This window comes from Elaeis guineensis, chromosome 5 (genome assembly GCF_000442705.2).
Source record: "Elaeis guineensis isolate ETL-2024a chromosome 5, EG11, whole genome shotgun sequence".
Taxonomy (NCBI): Eukaryota; Viridiplantae; Streptophyta; class Magnoliopsida; order Arecales; family Arecaceae; genus Elaeis; species Elaeis guineensis.
The window spans coordinates 118413215-118432335 of NC_025997.2; positions in this window are offsets into that span (position 1 = coordinate 118413215).

The following is a 19121-nucleotide window of genomic DNA, read 5'->3' on the forward strand; positions in this document are numbered from 1 at the left end:
TCTTCTCTGCAACAACCTCATTTTGGGGGCCATGTCCCAAGGATAGGATAGAAATTGATCAAAAGGGTAGAAAAGGATGAGAGATGAAGGGAAATGAAGAGAAGAAGAGGGTTTAGGAGAGTTTCTCATGGATTTTGTGGGTTAGGATTTGAAATTTGGTGGAAATCAAGAGGATGAGCCGTGAGAACAAAAAATTTGGGGAGAGTGATCCATGATTTTGTGAGATTTTGAAATTTGGAGATATCTAGAAGGAGATTCCTAGGTTTGGGATGAGAGGAAGAGAAAGGATTTTGGGATTTGAGATCCCCCAAAAGTCTATTTAATGGAATAGAAAATGAGTCGGCCCATATGAAATCTATTTGTCCGATCAATTGGAACGTCCCACATGGATCATCCCATCCAGAAAAGATTCAGATGATGAGAAAAAAAAATAAAAATGAGAGAAAATTCAAAAAAAAAATAAAATTGATCATATCGAGTTGAGATGATCATGAAAAGTCCAGATAAATTTTGATATGATTTTTGATTGAGTATTTCAATGAAAAAAATTTGAAAAGATATCTGAATAGCACTGATAATTTTTAATTATCTTGAAAAAATCTCAAAAAAAGATAGATGGCTCCCAAAATTAAGATAATGATGTCAAAAAATTTTAGAAAGATTTTGGAAGTGAAATTATGATTGAAAATCAAGTGGAAGGGTCTAAGATGCCCAATTCCCTTCTAATTTTATAAAATTTATTTTTATTTAGTACTTTGGTAAAAATATCATCTAGTTATTTTTTAGTATTTATGTATTCAAGTGTTATATTATTATTTTGAATATGTTCTCTTATAAAATGATGTCTAATTTCAATATGTTTTGATCTAGAGTGTTGGATTGGATTTTTGGTCAAATTGATGGCACTAGTATTATCACATCTTATGGAAATATTTTTAAGTTCAATATCAAAATCTATGAGTTCTTACTTAATCCACAGGATTTGAGCATAGCAACTTCCGACTGTAATGTATTCAGCCTCGATCGTAGACAATGCTATCGAATTTTGCTTCTTGCTAAACTAAGAGATTAAGTTCACTCCTAGAAATTGGCAAGTTCTATTAGTACTTTTTCTATCTAGTTTACATCTAGCAAAGTCTGCATCTGAGTAACATATTAAGTCCATAGAAGATTATTTTGAGAACCAAAGTCCTAGATTTTATATTTTCTTTAAATATCTAAACATTCTCTTAACAGTATTTAAATGAGATTCCTTAAGATTTGACTGATATCTAGCACACATGCATACACTGAACATTATATCAGGTCTACTAGCAGTAAGATACAATAAAGAGCCTATCATGCCTCTATAGAGCTTTGAATCAATATTTTTACTATGCTCATCTTTTTCTAATTTACAAGAAGGGGTCATAGGTATACTTACAATTTTTGAGCTCTCCATTCTAATTTTTTTTAATAGTTCTCTTGTGTACTTACTTTGGGTGATGGAAATCTCTTCCTTCATTTGCTTAATTTGAAGTCCGAGAAAGAAAGTAAGTTCTCCCATCATGCTCATCTTGAACTCCCCCTACATAAGCTCGATAAATTTTTGGCACAAATCTTCATTAGTAGATCCAAATATAATGTCATCAACATATATTTGTATAACTAATTTTTTTTTATTTTTTTTATAAATAGAGTTGTATCAATTTTTTCTCTTGAAAAATTATTTTTTAATAAAAATTTACTTAATCTTTCATACCAAGTCCTAGGAGCTTGTTTTAAACCATATAATGCTTTGTTTAACTTAAATACATGATCTGAAAATTTATAACTTTCAAAATTTGGAGATTGTTCTATATATACTTCTTTAGCAATATAACTATTTAGAAAAATACTCTTAACATCCATTTAAAATAATTTTAAATTCATAAAATAAGCAAAAGCAAGTAGCATTCTTATTGCTTCTAGTCTAGCAACAAAAGCAAATATTTCATCAAAATCAATTTCTTCTTGTTGATTGTATCCTTTAGCAACTAATCTTGCTTTATTTCTTATTACATTTTTATCTTTATCTAATTTATTCCTATATACCCATTTAGGTCCTATTATGGGATGATTTTTAGGTTTAGCAACTAGTGTCCATATATTGTTTCTTTCAAATTGATTTAGCTCTTCTTGCATGGCAATTATTCAGTTATGATCTTTTTCAGCTTCATCTATTATTTTAGGTTCTAGATGTGAAATAAAAACTATATAATTATAGACATATCTAAGAGAGGATCTAGTTTTTATTCTTTATGCTGGATCACTAATTATTAATTCTTTGAGGTGAATGTGGACATACCTCCATTTTCTTGGAAGATTACCTGTGTCCTGAGGTTGTTCTTGAATGTTCTAATCATTGATGCTTTCATCCTTATGTTTTTTATCTAATTGATCTTTGTTTCACTCAATTGAGTCATTAAGGATGAGCTCTTTCATTTCATCTTCTATGATACCTGCATCATCAGCATCCTCTCTTCTTTGATAGAAGATCATTAGTTTCATCAAAAACTATATGAATTGACTCTTCCACTACTAGTATTTTTTTATTAAATACTCTAAAGACTTTGCTAGAAGTGAAATAGCCAAGAAAGATAGCTTCATTAGATTTAGCATCAAATTTGCCTAAGCTATCTTTACCATTATTCAAAACAAAACACCGATAACCAAAAATATGAAAATAACCTATATTAGGTTTTCTACCTTTCCATAAATCATAAGGTGTTTTCTTTGAAATAGGTCTTATTAAAGCACGGTTTAAAATGTAACATGCTGTGTTAATTACCTCTGCCCAAAAATATTTAGGAAGTTTGCTTTCACATAGCATGGTACGGGCCATTTCTTCTAGGATTCTATTTTTTCTTTCAACAACTCTATTTTATTATGGTGTTCTAAGTGCTGAGAAGTTATGATCTATGCTTTTTTCATCATAAATTTTTTTAAAATCTTTATTTTCAAATTCAGTGCCATGATCACTTCGTATAGAAATAATTAATAAATATTTTTTATTCAAAATTTTTTGACAAAACTTAGAGAATGCTGAGAATATTTCATCCTTAGAAGCTAAAAATAAAACTCAAGTAAAATATGAAATATTATCAATAATTATAAAATCATATTTTTTCTTTCTAGACTAGTTGTCCTTGTAGGACCAAATAAATCCATATTTAAGAGCTCTAAAGGTTTAGAAGTTGAAACAATATTCTTAGATTTAAAAGAAACTCTTATTTATTTATCTAATTGACATGAATCATAAATTTTATCTTTATCAAAATTAATTTTTGGCAAACCAAAAATCAAATCTTTTTTAATAATTTTAAAAAGTATGTGCATACTAATATGTGTCAGCTTACGGTGCTAAAACCAACTAGTCTCATTAATTTAGCATTCATGGCCATAAGACATTGCATATTTTGTAAGGATAGATTATCCAAATCAATCATGTATACATTATCATGTCTATGTCCAATGAATCTAGTACTAACATCAGAGGAACATGTTACAATGCACATAGATGATTCAAAAATTACTTTATAACCTTTATCACATAATTGACTAATACTTAAAAGATTATGCTTAAGACCATCTATAAGTAATATATTTTCAATACAAGTGGAGGGAGTGATACCAATATTACCAATACTGATGATCTTTCCTTTGCCATTGTCTCCAAAGGTGACCATCCCTCCATTCTTGGCTTCCAATGTGATAAATTGAGATTCATCACCAGTCATATATCTTGAGCATCCACTATCAAGATACCACTTTCGTTTTATTGCTTGGGATACAAGATACACCTGCACACATGAAATCAAGTTTTAATTTTAGGTACCCAAGCTAACTTGGGTCCTTTGGAGTCCGTCACAATGGTTCCTTTTGGAACCCATATTTTCTTAACATTTCTATCATCAACTTTATTTGATAAACATGAATAAGCTTTATGCCTTACTTTGCCACATTTAAAATAAGTAATATTTGATAATTTTTTTATAGATGCATTGATAAAAATAGTTTTCAAAAATTTTTATTTTCTAAGAATGTTATAGCCAAGTCCGACTTTATCATATATAGCTTTTTGACTATCAATGATCATCTAAAGTTTATTTGAACTTAATGTAAATCTATCAACTATAAGTTTTAACTTGGTTACCTCTTTCATTAGTTTTTGATTTTCTTTTACAAGAGTTTCGTTTTGACTTGAAAATTCATCTTTTTTTTATAATAGGGACTGATTCTTTTATTCTAATTCTTTATTTTTGTTATCAACTTCTTCTTTTTCTTTAGCTAATACTTGGTTTCTTAATTTTAGATTTTTATTTTTTATTTCTAATTCTTTTAGATCATCTAAAAATTTATGAAAAGCTTCTAGCAGTTCATCATAAGTAAATTCATTTTGAGTTTTAGAGAATACTTCATTTTCATGTGCCATAAGACATAGGTTGGCTTCTTTATGAGATTCTTCATTTATGATGGAGTAATCACTGTCGCTCCATGTAGCCATCATAGCCTTTTTCTTCTTGAATTTCTTTTGACCTTTCTTGAGCTAGGGGCATTCTGATCTGAAGTGGTCCAGTTTTTTGCAATCATAATAAATGATGGGCTAATCTTTTTCTTTTTCTTTACTTGACTCCCCCTTAGATGGTGGTCTTCTCTTGATCCCTTGTCTCTTTCTCCTCATGAAGCATCTAAATTTTTTAGTGATCAGAGCCAAATCTTCATCTTCCTTGCTATTGTCTGATTTTTCTATATCTTCTTCTTCTTGAGCTGTCGACTTAAGAGCGATAGTCTTCTTTCTTCTCATTTTCTCCTCAGAGTATTGCTTCATGGTCAGTTTGTGAGTCATGAGGGATTCAAGAAGCTCTTTCAATGGTAGAATATTTAAATTCTTGGCTTCTTGGATTGCAGTGACTTTTACCTTCCACGATCTTGGTAAGGACCTAAGTACTTTTTTCACAAGATCACTGTCAGATTAACATTTGCCAAGACTTTTTAAATCATTTATGATGTCAGTAAAATGGATAAATATTTGAGTTATTGACTCTTTAGGTTCTATTTTAAACAGTTCATAGTTATGCACAAGCATATTTATCTTAGATTTTTTTACTTTGTTTGTACCTTCAAGTGTGACTTCTAACTTATCCCAAATTTCTTTAGCAGAATTGCATGTAGAAATATGATTAAATTCATTTGCATCTAGAGCATAATATAAAATATTCATAGCTTTAGCCTTGAGCTGAGCTATTTTTTTATCAAATTCATCCCATTCACCTTTCGACTTAGGGAGAGACACACCAACAATCAATTTAGTGGGTGTGTGTGGTCTATTAACTATGATACTCCATATATCATAGTCAAGTACTTGAATAAAAATTCTCATCCAAGCTTTTCAATAGGTGTAGTTTGACCCATTAAAAAGTGAAGATCGATTTGTGGATTGCCCCTCGGTTAAGGATGTGCCAAATTGGGCTGCCATTGATCTTTGGTTCTTGATGGTTAAATCAAGTAAGGGTTAGAGCATCGAGCTCTGATACCACTTGTTATCTAGATATGGAGCCTAAGAGGGAAGGTGAATTGGGTCTTTTTAAAATTTTCAAGATTAATGCACTTAAATAATATGCTAAGGTGATGAGTGGAATGAGTTGATTTGCAACAAAGATGAAATCAAACATAAATGAGAGATAAATAAGTATTGAACACAAAGAGCAAGTAAAGAGATGCAAGCACAACAAAAATTAAAAATTTATAGTGGTTCGGTGCCAACCTTGCACTTACATCCACTCCCCAAGTCTCTACTTGAAAATTTAATTCACTAAATAGATTTCAAAAATACAACACGATGGACACCTCCGACCCTTGCTATTCAAGCAAGAACACTTATTTTTCAGGTACAAACCAATCCTCAACACTCCGATTTTAGGTTCGGATCAACCTATCCGAGTTTTGAAACCTTCCAAAACTCAAAAACCCAATACAATGTGAGAAAAATAGGGTATAAAAATTTCAGCACAAAATCTTCTTAAATGAACACAATAAATGTAATAAAAATATAATACTTAAGGGAAAGAAGCTTTTGCTGAACACCCTCAATGAATTGCATACTTGATTGCAGTTGGAGAGTGGTTGGTGAAGTGATTAAATACTTCTTTTCTTCTCTTTATAGCTTGTTTGAGCTTTTCTCGGATATGAAATTAAATACTTACAAAATTTTTTATTTCTCACTTTAAGAGAGCATTTATAGTCACTATTTACCTTTGAGAATATCTTAGAGTTGGTTTAGAGCCGTTGGAGAGTGTTTAATGTGCATTAAATGCACTAAAAATGGACTAAAAACTAGTCATTGCGAACTCGCCCATAATGGGTCGTCCCATATGAGTCATCCCACTATGATTGGAAAGTCCCATGGGATGCTTCATTTGGCCAGTCTGAAAATGAAACTTTCTGTTTTGATCTCAGGGTCTCAGGAGTTGTCCCAGGTGGGTCATCCCACTACGTATTATAAGTCAAAACAGTGTGTGCCAGCTACTCAATGAAAAGGGATGACCCAGATGGGTCGCCCTATTTTGTTGCAATCCAATTTTTTATGTATTTAAGGTTCGAAACTTACCAGAACACTTCCAAACACTCTCAAATGACTTCAAATCAATTGGACACACTCAAAAAGGCTTCGAAAACTTCTCCAACTTGCAAAAACTTCAATTTTGGCACACTTGATGAAGCTTTTCAAATTCAATCTTTTGGACTACCTGAAACAACATAAGAATATTCTCCAAAGATAAGAAATATATTAGTAGTCTCCTCAAATAATTTGTGATTATCAAAATCAATTCTTGGAGCAACAAAAACTATCAAAGAAATAAATTAAGGACTTGCACCCTTAATTCATTTGATCCAAAATCTTAAGCACCTAATAATTGGAGCCCAATGAATCTAATTTATTTATGTTATTAGCAGGTAATTTAGTTTGAATTATCTTATCAAATAAGAAAATCAAACATAAAGATAAAATTGGGTTCAACCATATGCTAGCAAGATTATCCTGAACCCAATAGGATTTCTCTAAACCCAATTGATACTTCATAAGTCCAATTGCTTATTTCAGATCTAATCTCTTTATTGTATGACCCCATAAGTTCAATTCTATCTGGTAGTGAGATATACAATGATCTCTATGAAAGTATCATTGAAACTCTTTTCAATGGATCGGAATAATTTTACTCTAACTCGTCAAGGGTTGTCGATCCTGAGCAATCTTAGTGAGCTCTCACAATCCACCAATGACACCTAGCAATATATAGTGGCAACCCAGTAGAACCAAAAATGAACCTCAAAGTGTAGTTAACGTGTGATTCAGTCCCTCTATCGTGAGTCTCGACTAGATGGTAGGTCATGGATAAATTGTCAAACCTCATTATCGGTCATATGATAGATTCGATCAGCTCAAGTCCAATTGTGATCCTTATAGAAACTCTTTTCCATCAATCATACTGCTCTGACCACAGACTCTCAAATTTAACCTCTCAAATCTCATAGGACTACTCTTTTCTATCAAGATTGATAGATTGCATCTTGATGTGCACCCTACTCCTACAGTGGATCAACTGTCGCTAACATCCACTACAAGGGCTCATTGAGATCCATGTTTATGTGTCAGTCGAACTCTAGCAGGTTTTCTACGAGCAATCATACCATCTTAGATTAAAAGATCATTCACACAACTACAGCATCAAGATAATCACTGACCATCGAATAAAAATTCAAGTGATCTCTCGTATGGTCACGCTCAGTACTAGTTGTTCTCGAACAACTACCCACACTCATCGCTCAATATTTCTACACTATAGATTAGAGACTCGTTTACCTCAGAAAAAGTGATTTATGCACCGGTCTATCCAGATCGATCACCATCTTCATGATGATACTATGACTGGGAGCATTTAGGAATTAAATATATGTCTCTAATTCTCAATACTTTGAGAATATGTATCAAAAGTTAATTCCATGGATGATTCAAGGACACATCATACTTGAATAAAAAATAAATTTTTTTATTGATCTAATCAATATATTAAGTACAAAATTATGTCCTAGATTTATTACAATATGTCTGCCATATTGGCTTCTAGGACATACATCTAACAATTCTCACTTGGACTAAAGTCAATTGGCCACTAATCTATGTCCCATCTTCTTAAGGTGGACTTCTATTTTTGACTGGCTCAATTGCTTTGTCAGTGGATCTGTCACGTTGTCCGTGAAGTCTGCTCTTCGCATCTCGACATATTTTTTTTCAAGATAGTCGCGTATGATATGATACCACCACTCGATGTGCTTTGATTTCTGATGAGACCTCTGCTCTTTAGCAAGTGCTATGGCTCCATTATTGTCATAGTAAAGTGGTATGGCATTCGATGTCATAACTCCAAGTTCCACAGTAAATTTCTTGAATCAGAAGCCTTCCTTTAAAGTATCTGAAGCAGCGACATACTCAGCCTTGTTGCCCAGCTATGCAACCCAAGAGGGGGGGGTGAATTGGGTTTCTAAAAATTTTAGACTTGATTAATTACTTATGATGAACAAGATAAAGATTTTAATTCAATATTAATTACCTAAAGCAGGAATGCAAGGATATAATAAAGAAATAAAGTGAAGTGATAAAGCACACCACAAACACAAGGATTTATAGTGGTTCGGTGCCAACCTTGCACCTACATCCACTCTCCAAGCTCCTACTTGAGAATTTCAATCCACTATACTTGTATTCAACCCGAATACAAAACGTCGGAAACTCCGACACTAGCTATCCCAAGCTAGATCACTTGTTTCCCAGGTACAAGTAAACCCAAAATACTCCGATTTCAGGTTCGGATCAACCTTTCCTTGTTTTGGAAATCCTCCAAAAACAAGAACAAAAACTCACAAAGAGTTAGAAAATTTTGAGCAAGATTAATACAATAACAGCTCCTTTAAATGAGCGAATATAATAATAAAAACTTTACTCAAATGAAGAACCCCTTTTCGGATTTTCTCAAAGTGGATGAACGCTTGAACGAATGTTTGAGAAGAGGTTGATTGTTGATTGAAGATCTCTTGAAAGCTTTGGAAGATCACTAGATCAAGGTTGAACAATAGGCTTGAAAGATCCTCTCTTTGAAAGCTCTTGAATCTCTTTCACAATCTCTCATGTGGATTTTGGATCTTCTTTTCTTTTTCTCTCAAATTATCTCGTGGATCCTCTCAATGAATTTTATCTCTCTTTTGATCTGCCGATTGATCTTCTGTTTTCTCTCCAATTTGATCAGCTATTTAATCTGCAATTTCTTTCACCATTTCAAGCATTTTATAGCATTAAAAGCAAGAGAAAACAATTTAGGCAGATAAAGAGCCGTTAGAGCAATTTTAGGAAGCATAAAAGGTAATTAAAACGGGCAAAAAAATAGTCGTTGCGGACGATTTTCGTCGCAGGAGTCGACTCATGAGTCGACTTCTGTTGCACAGATCAGACAGTCTTGATTTCTGGATTTTTCGGCTCAAATCAGCAGAGGTTGACTCATGAGTCGACTCATGCCTTGTGGGTCGACTCATGAGTCGACTCACAGGTCGTGCCAAGCTAAAAATCCAGCGTGCCATGGGAATTTTTTTGCGTGCCAATCAGCTCATAGTGCCATGAGTTGACTCATGAGTCGACTCATGCACTTCAAACCTTCATAACTTCAAAAATATAAGTCCAAAAATAATAAAATTTTCACCAATAGTTTACAAATCATTTGTTCTATCAAATGATACTATCAAATCAGGATTTTAGTAAAATTATGATTTTGCCCTTGAAGAGCATAAGGACTTTTTCAATTTAAAATTGTTTGTATCCCTTCAATCTGCTTTGTAATCATCAAAATCAATCTAGGAGCAACAATCTCTCCCTTTTTGATGATGACAAAATATTTGAACAAAAATATTTATGTGAATGCATTAATTTCAAAAGAATACATTATAGGTGTATATGCTTGAAAAGAGTATGATTCTTTTGGCATGTAATATAAATAGTCATATGCAAAAATAATTTATCCATTTGCTTAAGAATTTGAAGATATGCTCATTTGATTATGTGATTTTGGTGTTAGAGCAGAAAACTTATTTTTGTTATCAGATTGAGCTCTATTTTGAAAATTCCATTCTCATTTGATTTTAGTTTTAGCATCAGAGCAAAAAAAAATACTTATGTGCTTAAAAAAAATTATGTGTGCCAAAGTATGTTTAAAAGTTGATTTTGAGCTTAAGTGTATTAACTCATTTTGAGCTTAAGATATATCAGAGCAAGAGAAAAGAAATAAATTTTGCAATGTATCAGAGCAAGAGCAATAATTTTTACAATGTTATCAGAAAAGATTTTACAATGTATCAGAGTAAATGTTATAATATATCAGAGAAAATTTCACACTGTATCAGAGCAAATATCAGAGAAACTTTCACACTGTATCAGATTAAATTTTATCATGTATCAGAGCAAGTTAAAAGAAATTTTAGGGTGTATCAGAGTAAATCAAATTTCTTAAGATGTATCAAGGTAAATTTCAAAAGATATATCAGAGCAAGTTTGAATTTTGAAATATATCAGAGCATATAAAAAATTACTTATTTACATTGTACTTATGATTTTGCTTTTGATGGATGGCTTTTTGTTTAATTTCTGTCTGATATCAAATTTCTCAAATTTTTGCTTAATTTCTCAAAATACCATTTTTGTTTAATTTCTCAAATTTTATTTAATTTCTCAAATTTTTGTTTAATTTCTCCAAATATTTAATTTCTAAAATTTTTGTTTAATTTCTCCAATTTTTGTTTAATATCTTCAATTTTTGTTTAATATCTTCAATTTTATTTTGTTTAATTTCTCCCCCTTTTTGACATCATCAAATATGGTTAACTCTTTTTTTTTTTTAAATATTCTTTAATTTCTCCCCTTTTAGAGTTTATCATAGAAGTTTGCTCCCCCTTAATATAGCAATTATCAACAGCAAACAACAACAAAGAGAAGACAATTTTTCCACAAGAAGAATATATATAACCAAAATATGATCAATATCATTACAAAAGGTAGAAATATAAGTGAAAAATGATTTCATTAAAAACATAATTGTTTCAATACATAGTTCTTAAAAATAAAATTCAACCAGCTAATTGTCAATACATGACCCCAAGGTATAAATCCTAGAACAAGACACTAACACCTAGGATCTAGTAAAGATCAAGATAAGTCAATGATCGGAGTCATCAGATATAGGGTGAGGAGATGATGGATCAGAAGTGCGTCCTCTACCCCGTCTGCCTCTGCCACGAGTGGAGGTGCTGGCACGAGCAGGAGAGCGAGATGAATTGGGTGGCTGAGAACGCTGAGAGGCCAAAGACTGAACAGAAAGGGTGAGTCTGATAGAATCAAGTACGTTCAGTGCTCTGAAAACAGATTGAAGTAGAGCAGTGAACTGAGTGGTAGCATGCTCACTCGATCCTTAGATTTCTTTTCTCAGTAATTCATGTCCACCTTCTAGTGCTCCTCTGAGCCTACCAGCCTCTGCAGTGAGGTCTGTGACCTCAATGGTTGACTCCTGTGGCTTGGGATGGGCCAAAGCAAGGACTTGCCCCTGCAAGTCAAGAACTCTGCCAGTAAGTCTCCAGACTGTGTCCTCAAGCTGCTGGATCCTGATGGACTGATATGATATCATTTGAAACACAGTGGAGATGTGGGGAGTAATGGTCTGATCAGAAGAGGTGGCTCCAGGTGCAAAAGAAGTACTACCCCACTGACTAGAGAGCAAAGAAGCCACACGCTGTGAAATATGCTTGATCTGATCGTCAGCCAGTCTGAACTCTGAATGAGGTGCTCTACTCTCTGGCTGATACACTGGTGTGGGCATCCTAGTAAACTCTGAAGGGCCAGCCTCTGTATCAGGAATGAACTGGATATGTGGTGATGCTGCCCTGAAGTCATGGACAGGAGATGATGGATCTTCTTCTTCTACTCTGCCTTCAGTTCTGACTTCAGCTCTCTCTTCAGTTCTCTCTTCAGTTCTCTCTTCAGTTCCCTTGATCCAACCACCATCAGTCTTTATAAATCCCATTCGGTGCAGGGTTTGTTGGTTGAAAGTGTCCACATGAGAGAGCTTAGTAGCAGCCTCCCCCTCACAGCTAACTCCAAACCTCCTAAATACTCTAGTAAGGGCCATACCATAAGGCAAGTGTGCCTTGGATCTGTTCAAAGTTTCTCTCATGGCCTCTATCATAAGTGCAGGGAGGTTCAGGGGGGTCTGAGTGATGACATGAAATATGACACATACATCTCTACTGGAAAGTAAGTCATGTCTACCACTCCTAGGAAAGAAGAGCTTTGTTACCATCTGATGCAGGACCCTCATCTCAATGGACAAAATCTTTGCTTCCAATTTGTTTAAACTTTCTGAATAGGTTTCTCCTAGAATAATTCTGATCCCCTCTTCTTTTACTGGGAGTTCCATATATGAGTATCCTTCACTAGGCAACTGAAGTATTTCTCCCAATATCCTAGAATCCAGGCAGATATCAATTCCCTTTACAGTTGAAGTCACTGACCCACTTCCATAAAGTAGGTTTTGGTAGAATTCTCTAACAAGGTCAACATAGGTGACTTCCTTAAGAGAGCAATAGAGTTCCCATCCTTGGTTTTCAATTTTGGTAGCAAAAGTAAATCCTTCTTTCTCAAAAAACCGAAAATCTATATTTTTCCCGGTTTCTACTTTTCTATTGGAAAGAGGATTCTTACTGGGGCTTAGGAGGGATTGAAAGGGACCTTGAGTAGGTACTGAAACTGGAGTGGGAGCAGTTGAAGATTGAGCGGCTTGCCTTTTCTTTCTGACAATTTCTTCAGGCTCACGGATTGATTTTCTTCTTTGGGGAAGTTTCATCTTCGGAGCCATATCCACTATAATAGCAGGCAAGGGGACTTGAATTGAGTGGAGGAGAAATCACAAGAGAGTAAAGAAGGATTTTGGTGGAGAAAAGAAGCAGATTTTGGAAGTTCGGTAAAATGCTAGGGCACGTTCCAACCGCGTCAAGCAAAGCGAGAAAGCACAAAAAAAAATCCTTATCAAGGTGGCGATTTTTGGTGGAGAGGAGGAGGGAGAATTGCCTCGGAATAAATCCTTGAATTTGAAGCAAGAAAGAGTTGGAGAAGACGGCTTTTGGAAGGAGGACGATGAGAAGATGAGTCGTCTCACGAACAGGATTCTCGTTTAAAAACAATGAGCCCGTGGGAAGTTTGTGGGATTTACAAGTTTGCCATTGAGTCGACTCATGGGGGTCGACTCATGAAGTTCAGAAAATCAGGAAAAATATGAATAAATTCCAGAAAAATTTGAAATTTTGAGTGAAGGAATTTTGCTCAATGATAAGTTTTTAGAATGATAAATTTGAGCTTTTGGGACCAGGATAGATGTTAAAAATTGAGCTCTAATCAATTCTTTGGAAATTGAAAAATTTTAGGCAAATGGATCTAGAATTCCTAGATTTCTCCTAATTTCACAGAATCTATCTTCACTAAGGGCCTTTGTAAAGATATCAGCTAATTGATTTTCAGTGCAAACATATTCAAGAATTACATTTTTGTTTTGAACATGTTCTCTTATAAAATGATGTCTTATTTCAATATGTTTAGATCTTGAGTGTTGAATTGGATTTTTAGATAGATTTATGGCACTTGTGTTGTCACATCTTATTGGTGTTTCATTAAGTTTGATTTCAAAATCTTCGAGTTGTTGCTTAATCCATAAGATTTGAGCACAACAACTTTCGGCTGCAATGTATTCGGCCTCAGCCGTAGACAGAGCCACCGAATTTTGTTTCTTGCTAAACCATGAGATTAGGTTAACTCCAAGAAATTGGCAAGTTTCACTTGTGCTTTTTCTATCTAATTTACATCCAGTAAAATCAGCATCTGAATATCCTAATAAATTAATTTGTGAGTCCTTAGAGTACCATAACCCTAGAGTTTGTGTACCATTTAAGTATCTAAGGATTCTTTTAACAGCATTCAAATGAGATTCTTTAGGATTAGATTGATATCTAGCACATAAGCAAACACTAAACATGATATCAGGCCTACTTGCAGTTAAATATAATAATGAGCCAATCATACCTCTATAGTATTTTAAGTCTACACATTTACCTTCATCATCCTTGTCAAGCTTACATGAGGGACTCATTGGTGTGCCAATTGGTTTGCAGTTCTCCATTCCAAATCTTTTGAGTAGTTCCTTGGTGTACTTGCTTTGGGTGATGGAGATTCTCTCTTTTGATTGTTTGATTTGTAGTCCGAGGAAGAAGGTGAGTTCTCCCATCATGCTCATCTCGAACTCCCCCTGCATAAGCTTAGCAAAGTCTTGACAATGGGATTCATTAGTAGACCCAAAAATTATGTCATCAACATAAATTTGTATAATTAACATATCATTTTGATTTCTTTTAATAAATAGGGTTGTATCTACATTACCTCTTGAAAAACCATTATTCATTAGAAATTTGCTTAGCCTTTCATACCATGCTCTAGGTGCTTGTTTTAATCCATATAAAGCTTTATTTAATCTAAAGACATGATTAGGAAAAGCATGATTTTCAAATCCGGGTGGTTGTTCTACATATACTTCTTCAGAGATATATCCATTTAAAAATATACTTTTAACATCCATTTGAAATAATTTGAATTTCATAAAGCAAGCATATGCAAGTAGAAGTCTAATAGCTTCTAATCTAGCAACAGGTGCAAAGGTTTCATCAAAATCAATTCCTTCTTCTTGATTATATCCCTTAGCAACCAGTCTTGCTTTATTTCTAATTACATTTCCATGCTCATCTAATTTGTTTCTAAAGACCCATTTTGTGCCAATTATTGAATAATCTTTAGGTCTTGATACTAAGGTCCAAACATTATTTCTTTCAAATTGATTAAGTTCCTCTTGCATAGCATTAATCCAATTATGATCATTTTCAGCTTCTTCAAAAGTTTTAGGTTCAAGATGAGATACAAAAGCACAATGATTAACTGCATCTCTTAGTGAAGAACGGGTTTTTACCCCATGCATAGGGTCACCAATAATTAACTCCTTAGGGTGGTTGTGAACATACCTCCATTCCTTGGATAGGTCATTTGTACCTTGAGGTTGTTCTTGAATTTCTTCACCTCTTTCATTTTGTTCGTCTTCTTGATCCTTGTCTTTTGGAGTTGCTGAATCTTTCAGAGTGATCTCCTTCATACCTTCTATTAGTGGATCTGCATCATCAACACCCTCATTCTTCCTTGAAGGAAGATCGTTAGATTCATCAAAAATAACATGTATGGACTCCTCAACTACTAAAGTTCTTTTGTTGAAAACTCTAAATGCTTTACTAGTAGAGGAGTAACCTAAAAAGATTGCTTCATCTGATTTTGCATCAAATTTACCAAATTTTTCTTTGCCATTATTTAATACAAAACATCGGCAACCAAAAATATGAAAATATGCAATATTTGGTTTTCTTCCTTTCCAAAGTTCATAGGGGGTTTTCTTTAAAAATTGTCTAATTAAAGTACGATTTAAAATGTAACATGCTGTGTTAATTGCTTCCGCCCAAAAATATCTTGGAAGGTTGCTTTCACACAACATGGTACGGGCCATTTCTTCTAAGGTTCTATTTTTCCTTTCAACTACCCCATTTTGTTGGGGTGTCCTAGGAGCAGAGAAGTTATGGCCAATTCCATTTTCATCACAAAAATTTTCAAAATCTTGATTTTCAAATTCAGTTCCATGATCACTTCTAATATTTTGAATTGAAAAACCTTTTTCATTAGAGACTTTTCGATGAAATTTAGTGAAAATATGAAAAATTTTATTTTTGTGAGCCAAAAAGAAAACTCAAGTAAAACGAGAGTAATCATCTATAATTACAAAGCCATATCATTTTCCTCCTAGACTGATGGTTCTTGTTGGTCCAAATAAGTCCATATGTAAGAGCTCTAATGGTCTAGAAGTTGAAACAGTATTTTTGGATTTAAATGATACTCTAGTTTGTTTACCTAATTGGCATGCATCACAAATTCTATCCTTTTCAAAATTCAGTTTTGGCAAACCGAGAACTAAATCTTTCTTAATTAATTTTGAAAGAGAATGCATGCTGATATGTGCAAGTCTACGATGCCACAGCCAACTAGTCTCATTGATTTTAGCATTCAAAGATACTAGGCATTGCATGTCTAATTTGGCTAAGTCATTCAAATCTATCATATAAACATTGCCATGCCTATGTCCTATAAATTTAATGCCATCGTTAATAGGACTAGTCACAATGCAAACAGATGATTCAAAAACTACTTTATACCCTTTATCACAGAATTGACTAATGCTAAGTAAGTTATGCTTTAAACCTTTAACTAGTAAAACATTCTCAATGTATTTGGAGGGAGTGATACCAATGTTACCTATCCCGATGATCTTTCTTTTGCCATTATCTCCAAAGGTGACCATCCCTCCATCCTTAGCATCAAGCGTGATGAATTGTGATTCATCACCAGTCATGTGTCTCGAGCATCCGCTGTCAAGATACCATTTCCTATTTCCTTCTTGGGATGCTAGACACACCTGCAAGCAAAGGTCAAGTTTCTGTCTTAGGTACCCAAGCTTTCTTGGGTCCTTTCAGGTTAGTCAGAATGGTTCCTTTTGGAACCTATATTTTCTTTGTGTTTGCATATTTGTTAATAAGACATGTGTATGATTTATGTCCTATCCTACCACAGTTGAAACAAGTAATATTTATAGACTTGTTACTTGAATAGTTTACATAAATATCCTTCAGAAATTTTTGTTTCTTCAGGGGTTTATAGCCAAGTCCAGCCTTATCATATATAGCTTTCTGATTATCAAGAATCATATTTAGTTTGTTTGAACTTAAGGTAAACTTATCTACTATAGATTTCAGCTTGTTAATTTCATCCTTTAAGTTTTGATTTTCTTGAATCAAGGTGAATTTTTCAATTGACAGGTTTTCAGCTTGTTTCACTAAGGACTGATTTTTCAATTTTAGTTCTTTGTTTTTCTTTCCTAGTTTCTTTAATTCATCAATTGAATCATAGAATGCTTCATGCAATTCTTCAAATGTGAATTTACTAGTGGATTCAGAAGTTACCTCATTTTCGTGTGCCATCAGGCACAGGTTGGCTTGTTCTGTTGAGGTTTCCTCGTCGGAGCTTGAATCATCACTCGCACTCCAAGTCGCCATCATTGCCTTCTTTTTGAACTTTTTGGGACCTTTCTTCAGTTGTGGACATTCGGATCTGAAATATCCCGGCTTCTTGCACTCGTAGCATGTAAGGGGTTGATCTTTCTCTTTTTCTTTGCTTTGTTCCCCTTTTGTGAATTTCTTTCTCATCCCCTGTTTCCTTTTTCTTAGAAACTTCTTAAATTTTCGGGTGATGAGTGCCATCTCTTCATCCTGTTCTTCATCTTCAGTGTCATTCGTTTCATAATCAGGCGAAGTTATGGATTTAAGGGCAATGGTTCTTTTATTTTTGACTTCATCCTCTTGATGTTGCTTCATGCTAAGTTCATGAGTCATCAAGGATCCAAGAAGCTCTTCCAGAGGTAGAGTGTTCAAGTCCTTTGCTTCTTGGATGGCAGTCACTTTGGCTTCCCAAGTTCTCGGCAGTGACCTGAGAATCTTCCTTACAAGTTCACTGTTAGTATAAGATTTGCCAAGACTCTTCAAACCATTAATTATATCAGTAAAATGAGTAAACATAGCAGTTATGGACTCATCATGTTCTATTTTGAACAATTCATATTTATGTACAAGCATGTTTATTTTAGACTCTTTTACTTGATTTGTTCCCTCATGGGTTACTTCTAACCTATCCCATATTTCTTTAGCAGATGCACAAGTAGAAATGCGATTGAATTCACTTACATCTAGTGCACAATAAAGAACATTCATGGCTTTGGCATTTAATTGTGCCAATTTCTTGTCAACCTCATCCCATTCTTTCTCGGGTTTGGTTGACTCCTCACCATCTATAATCTTGGTGGGTGTGTGAGGACCGTTCACTATGATACTCCACATATCATAGTCGAGTGCTTGTATGAAAATCTTCATCCGAGCTTTTCAATAGGTGTAATTAGACCCATTGAAAAGTGGAGGTCGGTTTGTTGATTGCCCCTCGGCTAGAGAAGTACCAACATGGGTTGCCATAGATCTTTGGCTCTTTGATTGTTAGATCAAAGAAGGGCTAGAGCACCGGGCTCTGATACCACTTGTTGCCCAGCTATGCAACCCAAGAGGGGGGGTGAATTGGATTTCTAAAAATTTTAGACTTGATTAATTACTTATGATGAACAAGACAAAGATTTTAATTCAATATTAATTACCTAAAGCAGGAATGCAAGGATATAATAAAGAAATAAAGTGAAGTGATAAAGCACACCACAAACACAAGGATTTATAGTGGTTTGGTGCCAACCTTGCACCTACATCCACTCCCCAAGCTCCTACTTGGGAATTTCAATCCACTATACTTGTATTCAACCCGAATACAAAATGTCGGAAACTCTGACACTAGCTATCCCAAGCTAGATCACTTGTTTCCCAGGTACAAGTAAACCCAAAACACTCCGATTTCAGGTTCGGATCAACCTTTCCTTGTTTTGAAAATCCTCCAAAAATAAGAACAAAAACTCACAAAGAGTTAGAAAATTTTGAGCAAGATTAATACAATAACAGCTCCTTTAAATGAGCGAATATAACAATAAAAACTTTACTCAAATGAAGAACCCCTTTTCGGATTTTTTCAAAGTGGATGAATGCTTGAACGAATGCTTGAGAAGAGGTTGATTGTTGATTGAAGATCTCTTAAAAGCTTTGGAAGATCACTAGATCAAGGTTGAACAATAGGCTTGAAAGATCCTCTCTTTGAAAGCTCTTGAATCTCTTTCACAATCTCTCGTGTGGATTTTGGATCCTCTTTTCTTTTTCTCTCAAATTATCTCGTGGATCCTCTCAATGAATTTTATCTCTCTTTTGATCTGTCGATTGATCTTCTGTTTTCTCTC